General features: G+C 38.0%; 1 protein-coding gene across 1 annotated transcript in view; it reads left to right on the plus strand.

Annotated features, from left to right (window-relative positions):
* The first annotated feature begins 236 nt into the window (after positions 1–236).
* The window catches only part of gnb1a (guanine nucleotide binding protein (G protein), beta polypeptide 1a), a 62897-nt gene continuing 37938 nt past the window's right edge, over positions 237–25195 (plus strand). Inside the window, exon 1 of the mRNA XM_056246948.1 lies at positions 237–589. The gene's annotated coding sequence lies outside the window, so the exon portion shown is untranslated. The remainder of the gene's footprint in view (positions 590–25195) is intronic.

Here is a 25195-nt window from a genome sequence, read left to right on the forward strand (position 1 = left end):
ATTTACTTCTTTTTTTTGTAATTTGATGCAAAAGTAATATAATACATCGTATACGGCAATAAATATACATACATTATGTATACATTTAAAAAATGAAAATATAAAAAACGTTATAGTATTTACGATGCTGATGACCGTTAAAACCGTCATTAATATCAAAAACGTGATTTCGCGCCAAAACAGTCGAATCAGTTGCGTGGTGACGCAGGCGCAGCGTGGGGTTTCCCAGCCCTGAGAGCAGGGTCACTCACCGCGCCCATCTCTGCTGTCTGATGGCCGGAGCGAGAGCCTGACACACGGAACGCAGAAGAACCACTCCAGCACCGGAGAACGACGCGCGTGGGACGTACAGAAAGGCTAAATTTGGACCGAGCGTTTGTTGGTCACATTTACCACAAGGCGTTTGCGTGAAGCTTGCGTTATTTGGGCAAGAATCGGCGCGGTTGCAGCTGTCGCGGCTGCGGGTTCGGGGAGTGCCGCTCTCCGCTGACTGACTGACGGACTGTCTGCGGGTCGGGCAGCTGTGGAGCCCTCTTCGCTGTTTACAGTCAATGATACACACACAACGAACTGTCCCGAGAAAACACAGGTCAGTGTTTATCTTCTCTTTAACGGTCGCCTGATTGCCTGTATTCGGCTGTTGTGGGGTTCGGTTGGGGTGGGGGCCGCTGCTGGACTCACACAAACACATTTAACACTCACTGTGGCTTTATTTGTCAATGTGTGCAGCAAATATCAAATTACTAGGCCACATAAGTGGGTTTAGTATGTGTTAACTTCCTCAAATCACGGTCATGTGGCAGTGTTAGCTGACTAGCAGCACTCATAATCGGGCTCCATATTCATGTTAAATACTGTCAGGTGATTTCTGCTATCGGGCACTCGCATTTCCGTTACAAGGCTGTTAAACGGTCTCTTCGTTTAAATTTTTAAATTTAAATCCTGGTTTGCTGAGTATTTTAAGCCTGCACTGGTGCAAATGATGATGATGATGAAATGGACAGTGAAGATGGAGGATAAAGCCAAACTAGCTACCTCCCCCACTTCACTTCATCATGGAGTCGCACTGTTTGTGCGTTTAAATATCATCTTTCGCCATGATAAATCCTCGATAAAGCACTCAAACACCGGACTCTCGCGGATGTGTGTGTGTGATCGAAGTGCTTCTTTGATTGGTTTTTAACCCTGAGCCTGTGCTTTTAACGACCTTAAACGGGAGTTAATGGGATTTTCTCGATCTGTTTAACGTGTGTGTGTTGTGTACGAGTGATTTACGGTTGTGTTCGTGGCGGAAATGTCAATGAGGAAGAGCAGCATCAGTGTGTTTCATCACAGTTCGCAATCATATTGCTGTGATTGTATGTAATAATGCCGGTGTCCGTTCAAAGCGCATCTACTGTCCTGCTGAAACATGTACACGGGCGCGCGCGCGTGTGTGTGTCAGCACTAGTGTGTTTATGTGCTCTGTGTGTGTGTGTGTTCACGGCCTACAGCTGCTGCAGCCAACAAGATGGCGACTGATGAAGACACAGCCCTGCCTCACACACACTCACACATCACGCATGCTCTCACACACTGCTAAAAACATTACATATACGCTCAAATAGCATTGGTTCTTGTACAGCTGACACTCAAAAGTCACTTGTATGTCTTACCACACTTTACACGAGTACTGTTATACATCTGAAACATTAATGCTCTCAAATATCATTTCTATAAATCCCTGTCACAGGGTTCCCGTCCTGCAGTTTTCCTGTAGTGTCGGGAATCTTGACGATATAATTGGCTGGTTTCAGTTTCATTCAGTTTGGAGCTGAACTCTGCAGGGTATAAATGAATCACACTTTACACACCTGATTCTTAGTCACTGTGAAATCAAAATGGACTGGTTTTTATGGAATATTGCAGTGTCTGTTATATAAATTATTTATCCATGCACGTCTATTTTTAAATTCATGTTCCTGGTAATCTTGAATCAGAATATCTTCCTCTTGCAGCATCTCTTCTCTGATGATGTGGGCGGGGCTATAACCTGTCACTCACATGTGATCAGCCAATAGCAAACCACAACCATCCTATCAAAATCCCCATAGAAAATCAAGCCACGCCCACATTTGTTCTTGTTCCAGAAGCGTTTCACACTGATATACACAATAGAGAAGAAAAGACTAGCGCGACTTTCATTTCATGTCGACTTGAACACACAATCAATATGAAAGGATTCCCATGGTCATGGAAATGGATTAGGCCTATATTTCCAAATCCGTAGGGGAAAAAAACCAAAGTGATCTTGCAGGGTTGGAGGGTGCATTCAAACTGCAAGTTTTTATATATATATGGGATGTGACGGTGAGGATATTTTCCCACCGGTTAATCGACGTGTGACAACACCGGGAATACCGGTATCACCGGCAGGGCCATTTAAATAGCTAATTTAAAGGCAAACGTAAAATGCGCGCGTTTGCACGGGCAGAACAGCACCAGTCACGTAACTGAAAACTATGAAACCCGTGTGACCGGCCAACCAGTAAAAAAAAAAAAAAAAACATTACAGAAATGATTCCCTCTGATTTTCTGTTTCATTAATAAAAGTTTGACTACTCGCAGCAGTCTCGCATGCACTTTGAGCTCGTGTGAATTGCACGTAAAAAAATAAGTCAACGAACAACCTCGATCCATCAGGAAACGCCATAGGTCGCTGAATTTCACTGCGCTTCATGAAGAGTTTTTCTTTTGCGTGAAGAAGCCGTTCGCCGGAGATGTGTTAAAGATAGCAGTGCATTCATGATTATTAGGCTACCGGTGTAATAATCCTCCTGGCTCCGGGTCTGAGTGAGTCATTTACTCTCTTATCGTTCTTTGATTAACATAATGACACTTTAAGACCAGGCGCTGCTGACAAAGACGCGATCTGACACTCCCATTTTCTCACAAATCCCTACGTTCATTTAAGAATTTATTTAAATAATTTAAGACTGATCTTATGAGGACACTCGACAAATCCGACATTTTGACATAATTTGTGTGTTACGGTTTGTTCAAGCTCAAAAGAGAATTCGATACTACTGACGCGTCTTTTCTATTTGTGTGTGTGTGTGTGTAATAGGCAGGACTTACAGCGTGGTCTCTTTAGTCTTAAAAGCATTCACATTAATAAGAGCGTGATCACGCTAGTCAACGGGTAACAGAAAAAAACGGATACTGCGTAATTGCGTTAAATACATATATATTTTTTGCGGTGCCGCGTGGGCAAGTGATGAAACCGGTGTTGCGACTGAACACCGTGTAACACCGGTAACATCGACTACCGTAGCAAGCCTAATATAAATATATATATATGTTAGCACTAATAATATTCATTTTAGTCTTATTTATACAAGTATTACTATCAATCCCATGCATTCACACTATAAATCTGTATTACAGACAATAAATAGACAATGCATTTCTGGTGCATTTTCTCTGCTGGCTGCACACAAAAACAAATACACAGTGTAGTTGTGTCACAAACAAATGTCTGCTTTTTAATGAATCTGTCAAGAGACTTGACTGATTTTTCTGGTTGAATTAGTCCTCACACCAAGGCAATATAGTGTGGAATTTCTGTGCAATAAACATTTTAATTTAAAAGAACAACCGTTAATCCGGCTTTTCAGACAGACAAGCGTTCACATGCTGTCGGTAAGATGGATTTTTAAATTTTTTATTGAGAGGTAATTTTATTTCTTTTCAGAAACGTACGATTCTTGATTTGATAACGTCCGAATCCGCTGCCGTTACATAAAACTATGACTTGTTGGCGCTCACGAACACATTACTATTTTCTGTGTTGTTTTATAAACGCGTAAATAGTGTTTGACTGACTGTAAGCGCCACCTACTGTCAGAGAGTGAATCTGCATGTTCATTCAGTCATAATGTCTTGAATATCAGTTATGTTTAAAATATCTTTAATCTGATCAATGTACAAGATGTACCATGAAAGACACATCATGTACTGTAAGTTGTTTTTTATTCCCATAATTCAGCACAGTGTGTTGGAGCAGATACATGGAAAACAAAGCTGTATAGATTTAGTAAACTCTTACAGAATCTGCTGCTCAGTTCAATTTGACATGACAATATTTTGGCTAATTAATTGGTTTTCAGCTACCAATATGAATTTAGTTCTGTCAGCTGCGTTTAATACATTTTAAATAGCAATTTTTGCACAAAAAAAATGTCTGAACATTGATGGACCTGCACATCCGTCATATTTAGAGGGATTTGAGCTGTAAGGTGGGCTGCGCTTTGTGTCTTATGTAACAAAACGTCAGCGTCAGAATGAAATAAAAGCCCTGCAAACATTCACAGGACACTCATGAAAAGAGAGCAAACAAAGTCTCAGAAGAAAACCCTTTTCCTTTATAATTTTTAAACCATCTTAAATCCCCCCAGGGCGCTTGATTCACGTCACCAGTCCACAGAAAGTGTCAAATATGGCATGAAGTTACTGCACTGTAAAGTTAAAAAGATTATTAGAGTACATTTTAGAAGAGAACTCTATTTCAGTCTTAAATTTACTAGCAATTTCTGAGTGAAAATCGCTTCTACACCAAATTTTACGCCCAGAATGTAAATGTCTCGTAACCCAGTGCAGCGGGAAACTTTGGCACGAATGTCTTTTATGGTTAATTTTCTCTTTTAGGTCAGCTACTGTCATGGTGAAATGGCAGTTTAAAGTGAATCTTGTTGAGCAACTTCCCTGAATCAGGTTTAATATAAGCGGCAATTGAATGTAACCATCGACTTGTTACTGCAATACCAGCGCAAGAGCGTTCATGTGTATATTCAACCGGACCACATGTTGGCCATGTGCTCGCATATTTAAAAAGTATCTTTTCTACCCTTAAAGTCAAAAGTCATTTGAATCAGCAAGTGAATGAGACATTGTGCTTGTCATTGAGCTTTAAAGTCCCCCTGTAGTCAATTTTATACCTTAACTCTTTAATCACCAAAATGACATATTTAAAAGTTTTTTCCTTCTTCATGCCTTAAAATATCTTGAATGTAACTCGACACCCTTGCCTCATTTAGTATACCCGGTTCTATGAATATGCAAATGAGCCCCGCCTCCACTCACTCACTCAGCTCAGAGATCCACTGGTTGACGATCACACGTTGATCTGGGGTGCGTTTCCCAAAGCCAACTATGGTCGCAAGTTCCGTCGTTACCAATAGAGTTCAATGGAAATTGCGATCATAGTTGGATAACGATGCTTTCGGGAAACACACTCCTGATTGGTTACAAGGTCGTTTGTGACGTCAGAAACACCAGCGATTTCAAACCGTGTTTTTGAGACTGTCTTTGGTTCACTGCAGTTTTCGACTTATGAATTTACACATGGTTTGTCTTAAAGCATATTAAAAACACCACATAGACATAAAAACAAAATTAAAAGCTTGATTTTCACGACAGTGGACTTTAAAAATGTTACAATTGGCATCATTACAATATGCAAGAAGATGCAAAATGCACGTAAAGCTTGTGAATATCTGTTGGTTTTGTTGTAATGCGTTCCCCCCCCCCCCCCTGATCTCTTTTTATCCCACTTCATGTTTTCAGCCGCGCAACTGAATAGGATTAAATTGTTCCCGTCTGTAGATGGCGGCTTTTGGGATTATGGGTTTGGTCAGTGATAGTGCTGATTTGACTCGTGTCTGTTTTATCCAGCTGTCTCTACAGTTGACATGCCCTTTCAGCATATTTGATCTTTTTTAATCCTTAAGCAAAGTTCATGCCACTGCGTGCTGTCACTTACTGTAGCTGGCTCTCATGGCATATTTTTGTTTGTGTCAGTATTTGTAATCTAATCTGTATGAATGACGAGGTTGTAGCGCATCAGCTCATGTTTGCCTTCTGATGGGAGTAAAATCAAACCAGTCAGCTCACATTTCAGAGTTTAGCTCCAAACACACCTGGACCACCTAATTCAGTTTTTCAGGATTAAAAGGGCATGTGGATACTGGACATCAGAAACACAAGCTCATGCAAAAAAGTATTTTCATTTAACTGCATTGCAAAGTTCAAGTTTGACGCGCTTGGACCTGCAAATTCGTATTGCGTGAAAACGCATGACCAACAGTTAGTATATTGAACATCAGTGCATCACTCTATCTTAATTAAAAAAGCAAAAAATCCCAAAACTTTAAAGCTGCTGGTTTGCAGCATTACAGTGGAATAGATCGTATATTTTTACATTCGGTTTAGCTATGTTGAATTTATGATTTTAAAAATGGCATCACGGAGCTTGACACATCTCGTTCATTACGATGTCCAAAGAAAATTTTGCATGCTAAAGTCTAGGGCGATCACCCCTTTATACTTAAACAAATACAGAGGGCTGTGTTGAAGCAGGATTGGAACTGAACTCAAAATTGTAATTATAAAAAGGCCTATACTTTATTCTTATGAAAATACCCGAGAGTACAGATAAACCAAATATTGTCGCAGTTGTGTGTTTATCGTCTTCGTGTTTAATAAGTCAAAGCATTTCTATCTTCTTTTTATTCGGCTACAGCGAGAGCTGGATGCCTTGGTCCATATTAGGGATTTGCTGGAACGTCATAAGTTATATTACATCTCAGGGCCTGAATTTCGTTTTGGAAAATGGGGGGGAAATGATTCTCATGGGGGGGGATTTTTTTTGTTTGAGGGGGAGAAAGGGAAAAGCATTTTTTCCAAACAAAATTATTACATTTATCTTGCCTAAATGTTTGCGCTCTCATTGCATTTTTACAATGGGGTTGTAAATGTACACAACACAAGGAAGCTTGATTTAAATTGTTTAATTAAATTGAAAAAAGTAGCACAAATAAATACAATAGAATAAAGATACAAATAAAGACAAATAAAGAGAAAAGTTTTTGAATTGGTCTAACACTAGTATTCATATACAGAAACTGAATAAAGTAATCAAATGGAAAATAACACTGGGTTACAGTATTTTAGTCCTGAATAAATTAAATACATAGGGTATTAATCCTGATTCCTTTAACTTAAAGCTATATTTTGTTGTTTTGACAACAAAATTAATGACACACACATATGGCTGCCGTCACTTTAAGAGCGAGTGCACGGATCCTGTGAAGTGTGTTCATTATACTGGCATGCGTTTTATGCTTACTAAAGACAAAAGCGACTATGTTTAGAGTATACTCACGAAGACCGCAATATAATCCGCGAAAAATAACTTTTGTTACTGGCCAGCTGTTTTTGAGGCGGATTTTATATGAATGTGCGCATGGAAAATAATCTCTCAGAGAGCGCGCGAGCACTGATTAGTTTAAAATCGCTTGAATGTTTAAACTGGTAAGACTTAAAAAGACGTGCAAATGGTAAACTTCAGTCACGATGCACTGCTGGCCCGATTGTGCAAGTGAATATCCATCATGTCCCGACTCCTAAACGCGAGTGTGTCGCCGCAGCGCTTGATGCTTGCCTTGCACAACACATTTTGAGAGAAGAGACGCGGCACCGCTGAAGTGAACACTCACGCTGTTTGTGAAATTGCGTCTGGCAGATAGTTGTTAAAAGAATGATTTGATTTTATAATCTGTGTGGATTACGATTGCGGGAATTTCCCGCATTATAAATGGGAGACCTGCGGGAATGATTAGAATTATGCGCAATACCCGCAATCCCTCACCGAAATTCGAGCTCTGCATCTGATTACATCTTACAAAAGTTGTGAAGTTTTTTTGTTTTAGGTTAAAAATCTGGAAAATGACGTCGGACCCAACCATAAACAGTGTTTCCTGCTCTGCCACTGCTGAATCTATAATGTCAAGTCAAACAAAATCAAATTTCATACAAAGTTGTAAATGTGAGTTTGCTGTTTGAATTGAAAGCGGTGTAAAACAGTGTAGTGTGAAACACTGGCATGAAAGCACATCTTTCTATTGAGTCGTCCATACAGTGCGAGCAGTGTTGTCTGATTCACAAACAAATTACTTTATTTATTTTTAAGGAATTGTTTTAAAAGAGTTGGCGATTTAAATCAGTCTGAGTCTTTCTCTGAATGGACTGGCTGAATCAGAGCGGTTGCTGAGCTAACATCCAACTCACTTAATGAACTTAGTTATCCTTACAGTCAGTACTGGGCATGTATGAGTACGATGGCACGACTTCTCTGTGTAACGTGACGAGGGATGCTCATGGTGGTTGACCCGCTCTGTCACACGCTTTTCCTCGCAGGTCGTTTGAATACACGTCTGTTATCAGACCATCATGTGCTGCTTTGAATAAGCAAAGCGAACTGCAGGAGTACAATACCGTAAGCCACTGGTTCCACGCTAGTATGCTTTTGCATGTGAAAACACACCATTTGCATTTTGAATAAAGGCTGTTGATATTGCTAGCGTTGAACTGAACGGCGGCTGAACTGTGTCCGATCCTGATGGAAAGCGAGCAGCTGTCATGATTTGCTTCGTCTCATATGACTGTTTGTTCGCTATAGAGAGCATCAGTGAACGTACATTTCTTCAACCACTTTTTTTCTTGCCATATTTCTTCCCCATTCGTTGTTTCTATTGGGATTTCAGTAGTCTTCAACCAGGTCCTTGACTTTGAGTCAAACTAAGCCAGCTCCAGATGAACCACAACATTACAAACTAATCTATTGAAGCAATATATAAAGATACAAAACCAAAACTTCAGTTTGAGCACATGAACTACTCATCCTACTAATGAGTCAAAAACTCACAATGCAATGTGACACTATGAACAGTTTTTTTATTTATATTACCAAAATATTCAGCAGAAGTAGTTTATTAGTGTTGAGAGACTCGTTTAAGATGATGCTTCATAGGAGTGCACAGATCTTTAGTCGTGGTTTGCGTTTCCATGATGGGATGTAAATAGTTGAGAGAGAAAGCATGTTGTGTAACACTATATTTTCGATCCGTGCATAAACTCCTATAAACCTGCTGCTTTCTGTCATGTTAATCAAAGAAAACCTGAATAACTTTTGTAACTTTAATTACAAGCATTAATCTGTATTTCATTTTAACAATTAAAACTATCCAGTGTGGTTTTACATTTGATTAGCCTACATTAATTTCAGTAGTATTTCTTAAACGAATACTACTGTTAGACCCACCTGAAAAACTTAAAGCACTGTTCATTTAATTTGTCTCTTTATTCTATTGTATTTATTTGTCCTATTGTTTGTCAATTTGTTTTTTTGTTCTCATTTTATTACTGACTTTTTACTATTTTGTAAATGTAGTCCTATGATTCAAATAAAGCCTCAATGTGCTTTGTGTAAGCTTATTGCAACCAAATTATTACTAAATAATGAGATAACAAATGATCTGTATGGCGGTATCTATATGGCAGTTTTGCCCGTGGAATCGAATATCGATATTTTTCAATGTACCGTATCGAAGTTGGAGATTCCAGTATGGTAAAACACTTCCACAGAAGCATCTAAGCTCACAGTACATCTGTTTTCAGATGTTCTACTGTATGGAGGAAATGCTTTAAATCAGCTGTGTAAAGATGTTGGATTCATGTGCCGTCGTACTGCCGTGTATTTCATGTGTGACAGAGTTGAGCATCCAGAGGAACCGGTTTGGTTGGAGGCAGATGCCGGCGTTGATTTGCAGGAAGGATCTGAGTTTGATGAGACTTGGTCCAGACAGTGTTAAATGTGTTGCATTCTGGCCTACAGTTGTCCAGTGGTAAACCACTGACTACAGAAACAACACGAGAAATGAGCTTTGTTCCAAAACCTGCTGTGTACTTTCTACATAAGCAACTACCTGTTAAGACGGCAACCTCGTGCTTGTCTAGTTTTGAGCTCTGTGTATTCCGTAACATGCAAAGTCCCTCTGAGTGTCACAATAGCGTGTTGATAAGATTAGGGCTGCAACTAACGATTATTTTGATAATCGATTAATCGGACGATTATTTTTTCGATTAATCGGGTAAAAATTTCAATTCGATTTTTTTGTTTATTATGACTAAATAAAACCCGGTTACACTTTATTTTAAGGTGTCCTTGTTACAGTGTAATTATATATTTAAGTACAGAGTAATATTAAGTAACTACATGTATTTACTATAGGAATAGGGTAGGATTTGGTTGAGGGTTAGTTGCATGTAATTATGCATAATTTACTGTTATTACTAGAGTAAGTACATGTAACATATGTAACAAGGACACCGTAAAATAAAGTGTTACCTAAAACCCTAAATTAGGGTATTTATGTGTAAAAGTGTACTTTAAAAAGTGCAAAAGCCACACATTGAGTTTTACAAATATCAATATTTGCATTGTTTTTAATGATAATTGCTGATGGCAAGTTGACAACCATGATTAATGTAAAAAAAAAAACATTTATATCCAACATATTGTTTTAACAATTTTTGTTAAAACAAATTTACAGACATGTTGTTCAGATGTTTATAAACTAAAAACATCTAAAATATATAATTCATTTAATTTTTATTTAAAATTAATTGAATTATCAGGATAATTTGTAAAAAAATAAATATAGAAAGACTGAAAACAAGCGTGTGAACATAGAGCCGCAGTAGATCGCGTTTGAAAAACAATTAAAACTTAATAGTAGACAAATGCTATATAAAGAGAGCGGAGTGGAGGTAACTTACGCAGCAAGCTAACAGGCTTGATTAAAAAGACAGGAAAAATGATGCATTAGTGCACAAACATTCGCTGAAAACCACTGAGTACAGTGACTAAAAAACAATATTTTACTGTTGCTGTTATTAACTGCCTTTATATTTAGTGCTTCGCTTTGTAAAGACCGTTTTAATTTAATATTTCTGCGGTAGCACTATTTTAATCCATCACTTATGTTGCGAGCGAACTGATTGCGCAACCTGATGCTCGAGACGCAAAATACAGACATCCCAAGTCTCCCGGAAGTTCTGGGAGTCACCCGCATATTGATATGCTCCCTGATGCTCGCAAATTAGTTCAAACTCCCGGGATTTGAGCGCGCAAGCAAGAGCGCGCATGCGAGACAGAAGAGACTGTGCTCCAAACCGTGTAGCGCGAGCGCGGGGCAGAGCAACGGAGGGAGAGAGACCTTGCGTGTGTGCCTCATGAAGCGCGTGTAAGACAGAGAGCATCCTGATTGGCCCGTTTCAACCAATCACCAGTAAACGCTCCCCGTGACGTAAGCAGACCAACTAATCGATAATGACATTCGTTGACAACGATTTTCATAATCGATTATTATCGATTTTATCGATTAGTTGTTGCAGCCCTAGATAAGATAATGACGCAATGCTCTAGTAAACATCAGAATACATGCACCGATATTGCGTGAAATGGTCCTTTTTTTTAAATTAGATTTTTTTTTAATATTCTTTTGAGTGTCAAGTGAATTACATTTATAATGGACATTTTTGTCATCAGCCAGGCCATCCTTAAAAGTATTCTTGTTTGCCGTAACCCGACCGACCCTGTCAATTTAGTAGGGGTGGGGGAAAAAATCGATTCTTAGATGCATCGCGATGCGGATGTGGACGATTCTGAATCGATTCACAATTGTCAAAAATCGATTTTCAAAAAAAAAAAAAAAATGTAGATATATATTTATAATAACGTAATATTGACGGAACGCGAAAGACGGAACTCTGAAGCGCGGAAGTGCAGTGGCCGGACCGTCTGTGGCGTGCACATAACAGACGCGGACGCGATGGCTGAGCGCCAAATCCAAACACCCTCCTCGTTAAAAGCTGACGTGTGGAAATATTTTGGCTTCTGAAGTTGAAGGGGGAAAGGAGCTGGACAAGAGCCACACTAGTTGTAAGCTTTGTAGAGTAAAACTAAAATATTTCGGAAACAAGACACATATGAGAAGCCATATGACACGTTTCCAGCCAGAGGAGGAAAAACACTCGGCTGTAACGTTACCGGTCGTTGTTATATTATTAATTTACTACAAATATGCTGCTGCTAGTTCAGACACACATGTATTTTCCTGTTGGTTCTTTGCAATGTTAATAAAATATATTGTACGTTAATTCTTTATGGGTCATTACTTTGTACTTTTAAAGCAAAGTATTTATAGTCACACACACACAAAAAAAAGATTCTGATAATCGATTTAGCATCGAATCGCAGCCCTCTGAATCGTAATCGAATCGAATCGTGAGGTGCCTAGAGATTCCCACCCCTACAATTTAGGACCGACCCACTTTTTTCTCTCTTTTTTCTTTTTTCTTTTAGTCCGACCAACTTGCCGGTTGTAAACTTGCGTTAAGACGGACCTATTTTTTTTTTACTCTTCAAACAACTAATACAATTGCAATAAAATAATATTAATTTGAATATAGGCAGTGCTGTTATGACCAAATTAGTAAATTTATTTCTCAGGCATGCCTCCATCTTTCTGCAAAATGCTTACTGTTAACATAAAGTTTAAAAAGGGGGGTCTTTGATACCTTTTTTTGAAAGCATGAAATATGGCTGGTTGAAAATGTAATTTAAGCATTGTTGCTCACCTCATATCTGGTGGATAAACGAGGCAATTTTCTTAATTTTTGTTAAAGCACATTAATACAGTATATTACAGACCTAAATGGACAACTTAAAAAGGGTTTTGTTCTTTTATCTTTTCATGGTAAAGATGACCTTTGCATGGAATTGCCCATAATGAATATAAATTGCCTAGGCCTACATATAAACGTAGGCTACGTTCTTTCTTTTAAATAAAAACCGGTGGCGTCATCTATGACTGTTTACACCATTGGTTTACGCATGTCACACTATAGCCTGTGCGTTTGCTTCGTTTCATTCACTATCAATGGTTCGCGCTTGGTAATGATGGCTGCGGCTGCTTGTGAAATGCGTCTGTGTGAGCCTACATTTAGGCGCTCATTATTAGAAATTTTTAATGGCCAAATATGTGTACCAAGGAGTAGGCTAGGCTATATTACATGGAGTTGTGCTATAGGCTAGCAAATTTGTTTAAATTCATACCTACGTAATCACCATGACCAAAAGTGTACTTTTTTTAATGTATTTTTTTACATTGAATCTTGGGGGGAAAAAAATAGAGCTACGTACTGACCCTTTTTTTGTTGTTGTTTTTTTGCCGTTAATGCAAACCAAAATATTTTTAAGGATGGCCCCATCTTGAATGAACGTTTCCCCTGAGCTTGATATGGTGCATTCTGGGATTGCATTCTCCCTGAACAATACTTGTGATGCTGCCTTAGAATAGGACCAACAGAAGCACGATCATATAATCATGCTGCTAACCTTTTGAAATGCTGTTTGCTCACCCATGATGCCTGAACTGCCTATAGGTAGACGCCTCACAAAATTTTGGAAAGGAGCCACATAGTCACATGACCTTGCTTTGTATTTAACTCTTTCTGTGGTGTGTTTTTGCCTAAAGATGAAACAAAAACAAACAAATTAAAATACCACAGCATAATGTAAAGAAAATGGTTAATTATATGTTGTGCTTTTCAAAGGGATGCACTTACCTTGTTCATGGTTGAGAAATCACATTTAGAGTTAACAGTGGAAACTGCGATGAGTGCAATGCTCTCAAGAAGGATCCGGAAGGGGAAGAGAGTTCGTATAATATAGATATAGAGCCATTTCGCATACTTTTCATATACTTGGATATTTATATGAGCAAAATTACGGTCATAGTCATATGACCGTAATATTGCTCATAAATATTCAAGTATATGATACAGCTTTCATTCTTCAGGTCAATCATATATTTATGAGGAAAAAAAATCTGTTTAAATAATGAAAGTGATATTATTGTCATAGTATCCTTTAGGGGTGTGCAAAAAAATCGATTCACATTTGAATCGCGATTCAATCTTTACCGATTCAGAATCGATTCATACAATTCCGAAAATCGATTCATATTTTTTTTTTTAATGGCGTGCACGGGCGGAGTGGCAATCGGGTGAGTCGGGACTTTTACCGGTGGTCCGGTAGTGTTTCGAGGCTGCGAGGGCCGGTCTGATAAATAGTTATACATTGCAAGTTCTTGCCGCCCGCTGGTCAAACTGTGCAGCCTCTCTGCTCAACCCGTGAATAAATGCATCGATCCGCAGATCTTATGTTTGAGTTCTGTAGATCTTTTGCCAAGCAGGTTACGGGTTCTAAACCACACTCGTATAGTGTTTTCTCTCTCTCATCAAAACCCAATATGTTCATCACGTTTGTGAGCATTTTATTTTGTGATTTTACCGGAGTCTCCCCAACGGCGATAGATTGAAGCGCGCGTCCGAGTGAAGACTGCGCGAGCCACAGAGAACACTGTATCCATGACACTGATAGCAGCGGACACGAGCGCGCAGCTTGATTTAAAAAACAACAGATCTCTTATTTAATAGCGAACTAAATGAAGGCTCTGCTAGTTAACTGGAGATACCCGCAAATTACGCCTATGAACGACTTCACTGGATCTAAAACAAATCAATCTAAACCATAGATGTTACCAGTAGCGGTGGCTTTTTAAAATCTATTTAAAATAACTTCGCAAGGGTTCTATGACATTAGTATATATTTTTAGGAAGTTCAATGTGCCCAGTCGAGTTCACATTTCAACAGTCAACCTAGCTGAAGTAGTTAAACCACATTTAGCATAATTGTTTGTTTGATCTGACTACATCACTTTAAAGCTAAATGTAAAAGCTTCTATTTAAGTTTTATTTTAAACTTGAATTAAATGTAAGCTGGCCAAAGCTTGGCACTTTGCACTTTTTAGTTTATTTTTGTATGAAGTCATATAAAGTAATATCAAACTACATTTAATTTTTTTTTTTTTAATTTTTTTTTTTTATTGTGTCTACTGCAATCAATCACAGGAAAAAGTAGACTACATTTATATACTGCGAATCGTTTTTTGAATCAAGAATCGTTTTTGAATCGAAAATCGATTTTGAATCGAATCTTGAGACAAAAAATCGGTATCGAATCGTGACATTTTCTGAATCGTACACCCCTAGTATCCTTCAAATAAAGGCATATTTCACAGCTGGAAAGATGAATATGTATTTAAATTGAGTCATTTATGTAGTTGAAATGTGAAATTATTTTAGAAGTTGGTGCCTTCTAGACTGAGAAAAGCCAGAAAATTTATTTTTGGCTCAGGTGGATGAAAGACAACAGCTCCCAGAATGCACTTGCTTTGCTGCCCTATGAGGCCACTCCCAAGCCACGCCTCCTGGTTATTTCACCCACCTAGAATACCCCAGTAAGGACATGATTCTTGAACGAGGACCACTTTTGCAGGACCTCATTCTCATGTTGAGGGCAAAATGTCCTGGCCAGAGTCTGCAGATGAGAGATGTTGACTATCATCTTGTAGTGCCGCTGATTGCGTTCCCAAACCACTGAAGGCCCCGAGGATGTCCAGATCGTTGATTCTCCTGTGAAGGTGTATTTCCAGGCCACTTATGAAAGGGTGGATGACCTACAATGCACAGACCAACATCCTACACAAACCCTCCCTGTAATTAATGGCCAGGCCAAATAGTCTGTTTAGGAAAACAAATAATAATAATAATGCAAATTATAACCTTTTCTTCTTAGAGGATGAAGAAGATTCTTTATTTCAGGGTTTATTCACATCCGGAATGTCTGCTAGTTCACTTGCTTTGGTCCGGACCAAATACAATGTTGATTTTTTGGGGGGTTTTTTTGTTTGGTGTGGTTCGCTTTCACACTGCCCTTTTTGCAAGTGAACCAAAATGTGTAAACAAAACCACACGTGTGCTAAGCTCATCCATTCTTTGGACAGAAATTCGAACCGTACCAGAGTTGGTTTGTAACCTCTTCAGCTGGGTCTCAGTACGGTTGTTTGGTTCACACAAGTGCGATTGCTGTATTCACACCTGCCCAAAAGATCCGCACCAAAAACCAACTTGAGTTTGATTCAATCGACAATTAAGACTGTGTATACTTAAAACTTGTGTATAACTTTCGCTGGCCCATTGCTCTTCCTTTGGCACTTCTTTGACATCTTGCCCTCTCCTATTTGTCTCCTCCTCATGCTGTGTGTTGAAGACTACACGTCCCTGGGGGTCATTGAGGTCCTGATGAAGACGAGAACCTGCATTTAAAAAACAAAACAAAGCGTAGCTGCTGTTTAATATTGGTCAGACATGCAAACTGTCCTCATTTCAGTGCATCACATCAAACAGATCTGAATAAATCTTAATAAATAGATACATTTAGCATTTAGCTCCTTTATATGTAGAAAGTTGACATGCTTTTTGACAGGTTTTGGACAGGCGTACGAGGTGTGGCAAAACATGGGTCTGAAGGTAAACAGCTGCCACACATCTGTACGTCTCTGGACATCTCATCTCTGCCTCCTGATGATTTGTTATGAATAGAGAAGAAACTATTAGGGTATCAGATATAATGATTAGTTGTGAATAGGAAGAGGAAAACCACAATTGTATTAAATTACTACTACCTTTATTTTCAAATCTTATCACAGTAGGATCATATACAATAATAATAATAATAATACAATGAAGAGGAAGAAATAGTAATAAAGGAATATAAGCTTACCTGACCTGCTTGTACATCTGTTTTTTGCCCATCTCCCCCTGTTGCCGACCCTGATTCAGCCTGGAAACAATCAAAGCAAATGAACTGGATAACTGGTCGTCGACTGTCCAGCTTTCCCGTCGTGTTTCAAGTTTCTAACTCTGTTTTGCTAAGACCCCCTTTTTATATGTGGAAAATCTTTCAATATTCATCTGGATTGAAGGAGCAAACATTCAGCGTCAGTGTTAAATAAGTTAACAATACAGTCGATATCGATTAGCGTTAGCCTTTGTACAACCTGCTACCATCGACCACCCAGCTGTATGCTAACGTTAAGCTTAGCTGTCCTTAGTTGCCCTTAATTACATGCTTGCAGAAAACGTGCTAGAAGAGTTCGGTGTCCGCGTTCAGAACATAGACTCTTATCAGAGTTAACTTTAGTGCAGGGGGTTTGGACAGATTTGTGCTGGTGAGTGTGTTCGTGATGCTTACCGTTGGTCTTCTCCGTAAGGAACATCTGTGGTTGTTGACGTAAGTTCACAGAGACGCATATAAACACCCCGTGTTTTAATTAGTTATGTGTGAGAGAGGTGCTCATCTGTACACAAGTAAGATTTCATGCATTTTAAAATAGTCAAATCTATTTGTGGCGGTCAAACTGGATATTGTGGTGGGCCGCTATAAATAAATGAATGTTTGGGTCTAAGAATATCTCGTATATCAAAAGAAAGAACAGAATATCTGCTAGGGCTGGGCGATAATTCGATCTCGATACGGGATCGCGATAAAATTTTGAACGATTTCGATAATATGCTTGGGACATATTATTCGATATCACATGAAAAAGTAAGCGCAACAACAACAGTATCAGAGTCTGCCGTATGCCGGTAGGACACGCCCACTTCTCAGCGAGCAGCCGTGGCTACAGTAAACAGAAGGAGACAGAGAGAGGGAGAAATGTTTGGAAAAAGGAGAAAAAATGAGCGAAACTGAAGTTGAGGACAGCGAAAATAATGCCGAACGTGAAGGCGACATCACTACATCATTCGAGACCGAATACATTGTTGAAAAAAAGGTAACACGACGTCAATTGTGTGGACGTGGTTTGGATATGGCAAAAACGACCAGGAACAATAATAAAAGCGAGATGTGGACTATGTTAGATAATTGACATCTCTAACAGGGCTCGACATTAACGCTTTACCGGGAGACAAGTGGATTTTTTGAACTAGGGACAAGTAAAAGGGAATTTTACTTTCCCGACCGGACAGTAGCCTGATTAGGACATCAATAACAAACAAAAATAACCAGGGAAGCACTAAACCGAGAGAATGATTCTGATTTTATTACATTTATTGTAAGTTGCGATCGATTGTGGATGTATTACTGACGCCGGTAAAGTTGCGCTGTTGATGCTCGCGCAGCCTCTCGAGGAGAAATCTAACTTACACACATGAGCGCAGCACACACACACACCGTTAACAACATACTTCCAATAAAACATCTAAATGTGGAGTTTTTATATTTTTAACATATGTTAAGCAGCCTCAATTATTTTTCCTGAATACCATCATGATTGAAAATGTGACATTGATTTCCTACAACAGTTCAATAAACAGTTACAATTAAGTCATCTACATTTTAGATGCAATATTGGCTGTTTTTGTTCTGTTTCAGCAGCGAAAATAGTTCTAAACAAAAACAGCAGAACCACGGCGCATCTCAGAAGAACACTCACTGTTTTCATTACTGAATGATTCAGCATTTTGAACGAATCGGTTGAGTCAAAGATTCAATGACCCATTCATAAACATCTGTCTCATTCTTGAATGAATCAACCGTTTGAACGAATCGTTTGATTGAATGAATCAATGACTCACTCATTAAGACGGTCGCCTGCCGCCACCCACTGGCGGTTTAGTGTTATGTTTATAAGTAGTATCATTCTTTCCAACGTTTCTTATGTATATTTAAATCAATTTCATAACGTTATTTTATGCGAATTGTAATTTGTAAGTGTAAATTATTTAATTTGATCAGCCCTATCTAGGGTAACAGCCATAGTGTCTTATTATTCTAAATAATTGAATTTATTGATCAAATTTAGGAATTTTAAAATGAAAGATGAAGCATACATTTAATAATATTGGGGGAGGGGATGCCCTTTAAAGGTGCAGATATTACAATATGCCGATTTAAATATCAAAGCTGATTGAACACTGAGAATATTGCTTCAGAATAAATTAACACACACACAAAAAAATCCGGAAAAGCAACTTTTTTACTCGGACAAGTGAATGACATTTTCAGGAATACATAGTCATGGAAATGTGCCAAAAAGTCATGGAAAAGTATTGGTTAAAATGTGTATGAACCCTTAATGTGAATCCTTGGTCTGCATGAAGACCTTAACAAAAATGTTTTGTGCTCATTATTGGAAGGTATATTGTTTAATTTTTTATGTTATTAAACTTTATTCGAAAGTTTCAGTGAATCTCTTATTTCTTCAAGCTTCAGGATATCCCTTACACTGGCAACATCTGCAAAAACTACATATCGTGATAAGAATCGAGATCGATCAATATGGAAAAACATATCGTGATAAAACATTTTTCCATATCGCCCAGCCCTAATATCTGCTTTTAAACAAAACGTCGTTTCATTAATTCTTTATCAACACTCATCAGCAAAATTTTGAACAAAAAGCTGTTTTTTGTCAAAGACTTTGTGTGGATCAGATTCAGAACTATGATCCAAACACAGATGGAGTAGATCGAGTCGTTTAGCCAGACTACGTTTTATGATCACGTTAGCATAATTGTGTAAGCAACTTCTGGTTGTTCCGATCCTTCTGGTTTACATAGATCTATGTATAGGGCCCTATGAAATCTGTTTTATTTTTTCCAAAATTCTATATAATATTTACCCAAATTCTGCTTTTTCCGTTTTAATTTTCTGGATTCCATAAAATGTTAGTAATCAAAAAGCATGTCTAATTAATTGAAATCATAAAACCCATTTAAATGAATGATCAAAAAAACATGTCTAATCAATTGAATTCAAAAACAATGGTTGTAGTCCCATTAATTCATGAAGCTCTAACAATTTAAAAGTATGACCAAATGAATATATAACAATACCGTTAACACCAAAATATTGCATTTTTATTTAATAAGGTGCTGCACAAAAGAGGTTTACTGTATAAATTTAAAACATGGATGAAAAAAATCTTAAGGTGATGTGATATTCCTTAATATAGGGTTTTATTTTTTTATTTTTAACAGTACATTGAGTTGGCCAATATATTTCTGTCTTCATTTCTTCAAGTTAAACCAAACTTTTATTTAGCTGATTTGTTGTGAAGACCTTTTGAGTTGCTTGTGCGCATTTGTCAATAGATGTTGTGCTGGTGAAGTGACTCATGAAGTTTATGAACAGTGTAAAACAATGTTCTAGAACCTTTCCCATAATTTATGAATTTATATGTATTTATTTCCCATAATTTAAAGGTGTTTATGAATGCTTAGTTGTCATAGTCTTTCATAGCGTTTGGCTTCTAGGTTTTGATAGAAAAAATCTCACAGAAAAAATTACTTTCATTGAAAAATATAATGCACATGTATATTCTAGAACAAGTTTTTTACTTAAAAAAATAGTGAAAATATTTTGCAGGACAAATCTGAATGAAACTGGCCCGACCGGACCAGCAGCATGAAGTAATGTAAAGGCAAATCTGAGACTCTTTAGTGCGGTTTTTATCATGGCATTATGTGTTGTCTTTTGTTATTGTGGTCACCATGATGGCTTAAAATAGACGAGGCTCGTGTCAGTGTTCTGTAATGGCCCGTTAATGGACTCGCCGGCAGAACGGTTCTCCTCATGTCATTATGTTCAATCACAAGTGAATTCACCAGAAATCTCTTTCAGTATGTCATGTGACCTACATACTTTTACATGCGCACTTCCCTCAAAACCAGAGCATTTGTCACAGATGTTCATTCCTCCTGCAGTTTAGATGGTGAATGTCACTGTCCACACAACTACACTAATCACCAAGTTGACAGAAAGCTCTGACAGTTAAAGTCTTCATCAGTGAATTAATAAATATGTCATGTCAACATCTCTGCTGTGCTTGTGAATGTATTAAACCCACAATAATGGCACCCATGTTCAGTGCTGGACAATATAATTGACCCTTTACTCGAAGAGGAAGTGGATGCTGTGCGATCAGGCCATCTTGAGTTCATTGCTGCCCAAGAAAGTGTGTTGTAACCAGTATTGGGTAATATGTATGAATTAGTTTTTTAATCTGTTTGTCATTTCTTGATATTCAGGCGTTTGCTCTGAATTAAAATGGTAAAACTTATTGGATGATCGTTTTAATTTTTTTTATTGCTGATTTAGTTTATTGCTCTTGGAGAGCAGGGTGATCCAGTGTTTCCCCTACCATTGTTTTGTCGTCAAAACGACCCCCCGCCCCCCCTAAAATGCTGACGAAATCCAGTCATAAAAACGGAATTTACTGTATAACGCGGAATTTCACGGAATTTGTAAAATTTAAGGAATAAATAGAAAGCAGTTCAGTACACTTGAAATCAAATCGCGATGTAGACTAGTGTGTGTGGTTATTAAACCACAAAGACAATTTAAATACGAATCCTGCGTGTTCTGTGTGAATGAATGGTGCAGCCGACGCGCAGTTTCATTTACCACACATACACACACACACACAAACGGAAGAACGTGTGACGCTTGCGCTGTATTTTTTGGCCTATATGAAGACACAAATGCATGAACTTCCTCTCCAGGCTCTAGATCCACTCCGAAAGTCACTTCGTGATCATTTAACCGCTTCATTTGAGAAAAACTATCATCATGACAAACGCACATACCGTAATTCCTCAAATAAAGACCGGTATTCAAATAAACGCCGGGCCTCTGATAGTGGCCGGGGGCGTGGTCAACGCGGACAAATAAAGGCCGGTCTCAAATTAAGGCCGGGGAAAAATTAGTGTGAATAGGTACACTTTAAATGAATGTACACTCAAAGACGGACGCGCTCAGCGCTTGTCATATATCACAACTATTAAGTGTTTTTAACCACATGTTTATTTTAGGTTTCAGACATTTAAATAGATATGATTTATAGCAAAACAATAAATTTATAGTTTGTAAAATACACAATGGTGTCTATGGAAGCAGCAATAACAATCCATTCAAATATATTTGGCGACGTGTTTTATTCATATCAGATACACAGTGTAAGTAACTATAAAGTTTACTCTATTCTTCTCCCAGTTCACCGGCCACTTACTTTCATGTATTTCGGGAGAAACTGAAGAATTCACGCGCTGTAACTTAACAAATACAACAGGAATCTCCGAACTGCGGTGCCCATCTCACGTTACAGATCAAGATCATTTATAAAGGGTTTTAAACGACAAAACAAACTCACTTACACGGATTTGAGAGTCAGAATAGAAGATAGTTGATGACATGGTAAGCAAGTTTGTTAACCTGTTAAGCTTCAAGCCCACTTTTGAAAAATCCCCAGAAATGACATACACAAACTGAAACAGATACAGTTCATGAACCCTTTGCACTAAAAGCACAAGTATGATCTCATTTGAAAGCTGACACCTGGTTGTTTATTGTAAATGTAGAATTAATTATTGTCATAATGAAAAAAACAATTTTAAATAGCTTCAAAGTTTTGTAAAGTTATTAGAAATTTATTTTTATGAAACATCTTCATGAAAATAAAATTGAAGTTGGCCCTGGAGCAATCTAGAAATGCACAGAAGCTAAAGCCACATGTCTGACCATTTTATATTTAAAATCTGAAAATGATAAGTATAAAGCTCTGTATTTAGTTAAATGTTTTTCAAGATCATGTCAAATTACTTTATTTTGATTAGACTCTATTAGCAAACTGATGTTTAGTCATCTTCTGAGTCATCTATTCAGTCTATTGTCTCTATTGTTTTGTGGTGCCCCATTCAGTCTCAGTCTCCCCTGCACACATTTACACCTCTCCAGACTGGTTATTATGGCTCTAAATATGCATTTCTTTTGTCTGCATTATAGCTACTAACGACTGGCTATTCACAAGCTATTCATAGGGTTTCAAACCCTAATTTCTTTTATCAAAGTTCTCACTAAATATTTGAAACTGGTATCAAATGCACTGAAACATTTCAGTAAGCATTCCTATTTAGAAAAAAATCATAAAACAATAACTGCTCGTGGCAGGTGCGCCTGGGCTCGCTAGCATGTTAGCTTAGCACACCATCAATACACGACCATTTATGAGATTAAAACTATGTTTGCGCTCCAAACTCACTATATAACGCAAGTCTAGTGTTTTAAATAATCTTCTGTGATCTAACTTGGCTTCAGATAAAAAAAAATCAGACAGAAAATGTATTATTTAGTGTTCTGAACGATGATGAAATCTATATCGATTAGCATTACATTATAAATATAATCTATTATTATGAAATACCTGGCATGGCTTGAAGAACACAGGTAACTCAAATATCATTGCAATCATGTTTATTGTCTTCAAAACATCTTTATCTGCATGTTACAGCGATCTCTGTACTTTCTGTATCACTCAGTGACGTCCTGGAATGTCACATGACTATGGGTCTTCTTCATGATCCATATATGGACTTTTATTGGACATAATAGCGCCCCCATGCTATTGGTATGAATGGAAAACACAGCACATCTCAGTAAGAAGCGATCATTATGATTACATCGACGCATTTGGGTATAAATTCAATAAATATTATTCCTGTCTATAGAAATATGATGTGAATCTATGAGAATATATCAATATTTCTCCACATCTGCACATTGTTGAGCTAAAAGCCCTCAGGGACGTTGTTTTGTGAATCGCTGTCATGACGACAGCACGGAGTGTTTTTTATGAATGGACCGGCTGACGCTCATAATTCATATTAAAGGTATCGACTCATTTTTTTCATTTCATAACTCCTGACACAAATTAAGACATAACTGTCACTATAAGTTTCTCAGAATACAATAGTGGTCAAATACTGAATCTTGAGTCTTATATCTTTTTAATGATGTATAGTTTGTCAAGGTATAACATTAAATCTGATAGTATATTTGAACTAAATAAATAAAAAAACGCTTCAGTGCGCCGACGCTCTGGAGAAGGTTAAGAGGTTAATATTTAGAAATAAAAGCGCTACATCTGTCATATAGCGCTATTTTGGCTGTGGTGAACACGTGCCAAGCATGACGCGTCACCATGGAAACTTGGCTGGCGGGCGGGCGGGGATCGCGAATTAGAAATAAAGGCCTGCCTCTAATAAAAGCCTGCTTCAAATAAAAGCCGGCTACCATCTGCAGTTCAGGTAAATAAAGGCCCCGGCCTTTATTTGAGGAATTACGGTACTCAAAAGGTCTTCACGGCAACCCGTCAAAATTAAAGTTCGGTTTAACTTGACAGAAATATATTACTGTTGTACAGTAGAATTTAGATATGTCCCAATGTAATAATACTAACATTAATCCAAATAAATTATCAAAATTCAGTTTTTTAAGGAATAATCCATGTTTTAATTTTAACAGTAAAGCTCATTGTGCAGCACGTTATTTGACAAAAAGTTTAATTAATTTCATATGATTTAACCCTCTAGGCGCCACGGTCGAGTTTACTCGACGAGATGCGGCTCTGAATAAAACGGCCGATTTTGTCAAACTGGGTGTCAAATTTCGTTCGTCCTCCCTTCCACTGGATGGCAGACATGTCATACTTCATCCCCAAATCAAAAAAACGTCATGTTTCTATACAAAATGTTCGAATTAGAGCGCATTGAATCAGTGCGATCAAAAGCGGAGCTAGTGTGCGAGTGAGGCATGTTATCAGATCCTCTCCGCAATCGCGGCGACAGTATTGTGGTGGAGACTTTGTCTAATGCCACTGGGTATGTTAGACGAGGTCGAAGTATTCATAGGAGAGTTAGGAGACAACGTGGAGGCAGGGTCAGGAGTCGCAATGACAATGACAGCAGTCCGAGCTGTGCACACTCGGCGCGCTCGAGCGAGGCAGATCTGGGCGCGCTGCTCGTATCATCTCACTCATGATCTGTGCCTTGCCGTGGCGAGTGAGCGTTTGAACTAAACAGGTCGTGTCTACTTGTGTTTGTATGTCATATGAATAAAATATATTTGCCCCATACATGGAATCAGAGTGCCTACTGTATTTAGTAAATGGAAAATCTCCACAGCAAAAGGCCAATCACTACATGCATTCGGTTTGTTTCTACCATTTATTAGTAATGATTTACACAGTTTGTTTACTACTTACTATATACCTGAGCATTCAGTATTGTGCAATATAGCATACAGAAGGTGATGGACATTTTGGGGGAAAAGAAGTGCTGCATTTTATCATTTAAACATGTGACTTTTCATGAAAATTCTATAATACAAGATATGACCACCATATGACGTCATAATATGCAAATTAGATGGGAAAATTTAATCCCTACATAAACTTTGGGTCTTCCTTAATATTCCTCTAATTTACAGAAAGTCTCTTATCTTTTATCACTTTTAAGATATAGCCTTTAGAAATTATGATGTCAAAATCGAACGTTTTAGGAAAAA

This window comes from Rhinichthys klamathensis, unplaced genomic scaffold, assembly GCF_029890125.1.
Source record: "Rhinichthys klamathensis goyatoka isolate OS25496 unplaced genomic scaffold, OSU_Roscu_1.1 h1tg000040l_1, whole genome shotgun sequence".
NCBI lineage: Eukaryota > Metazoa > Chordata > Actinopteri > Cypriniformes > Leuciscidae > Rhinichthys > Rhinichthys klamathensis.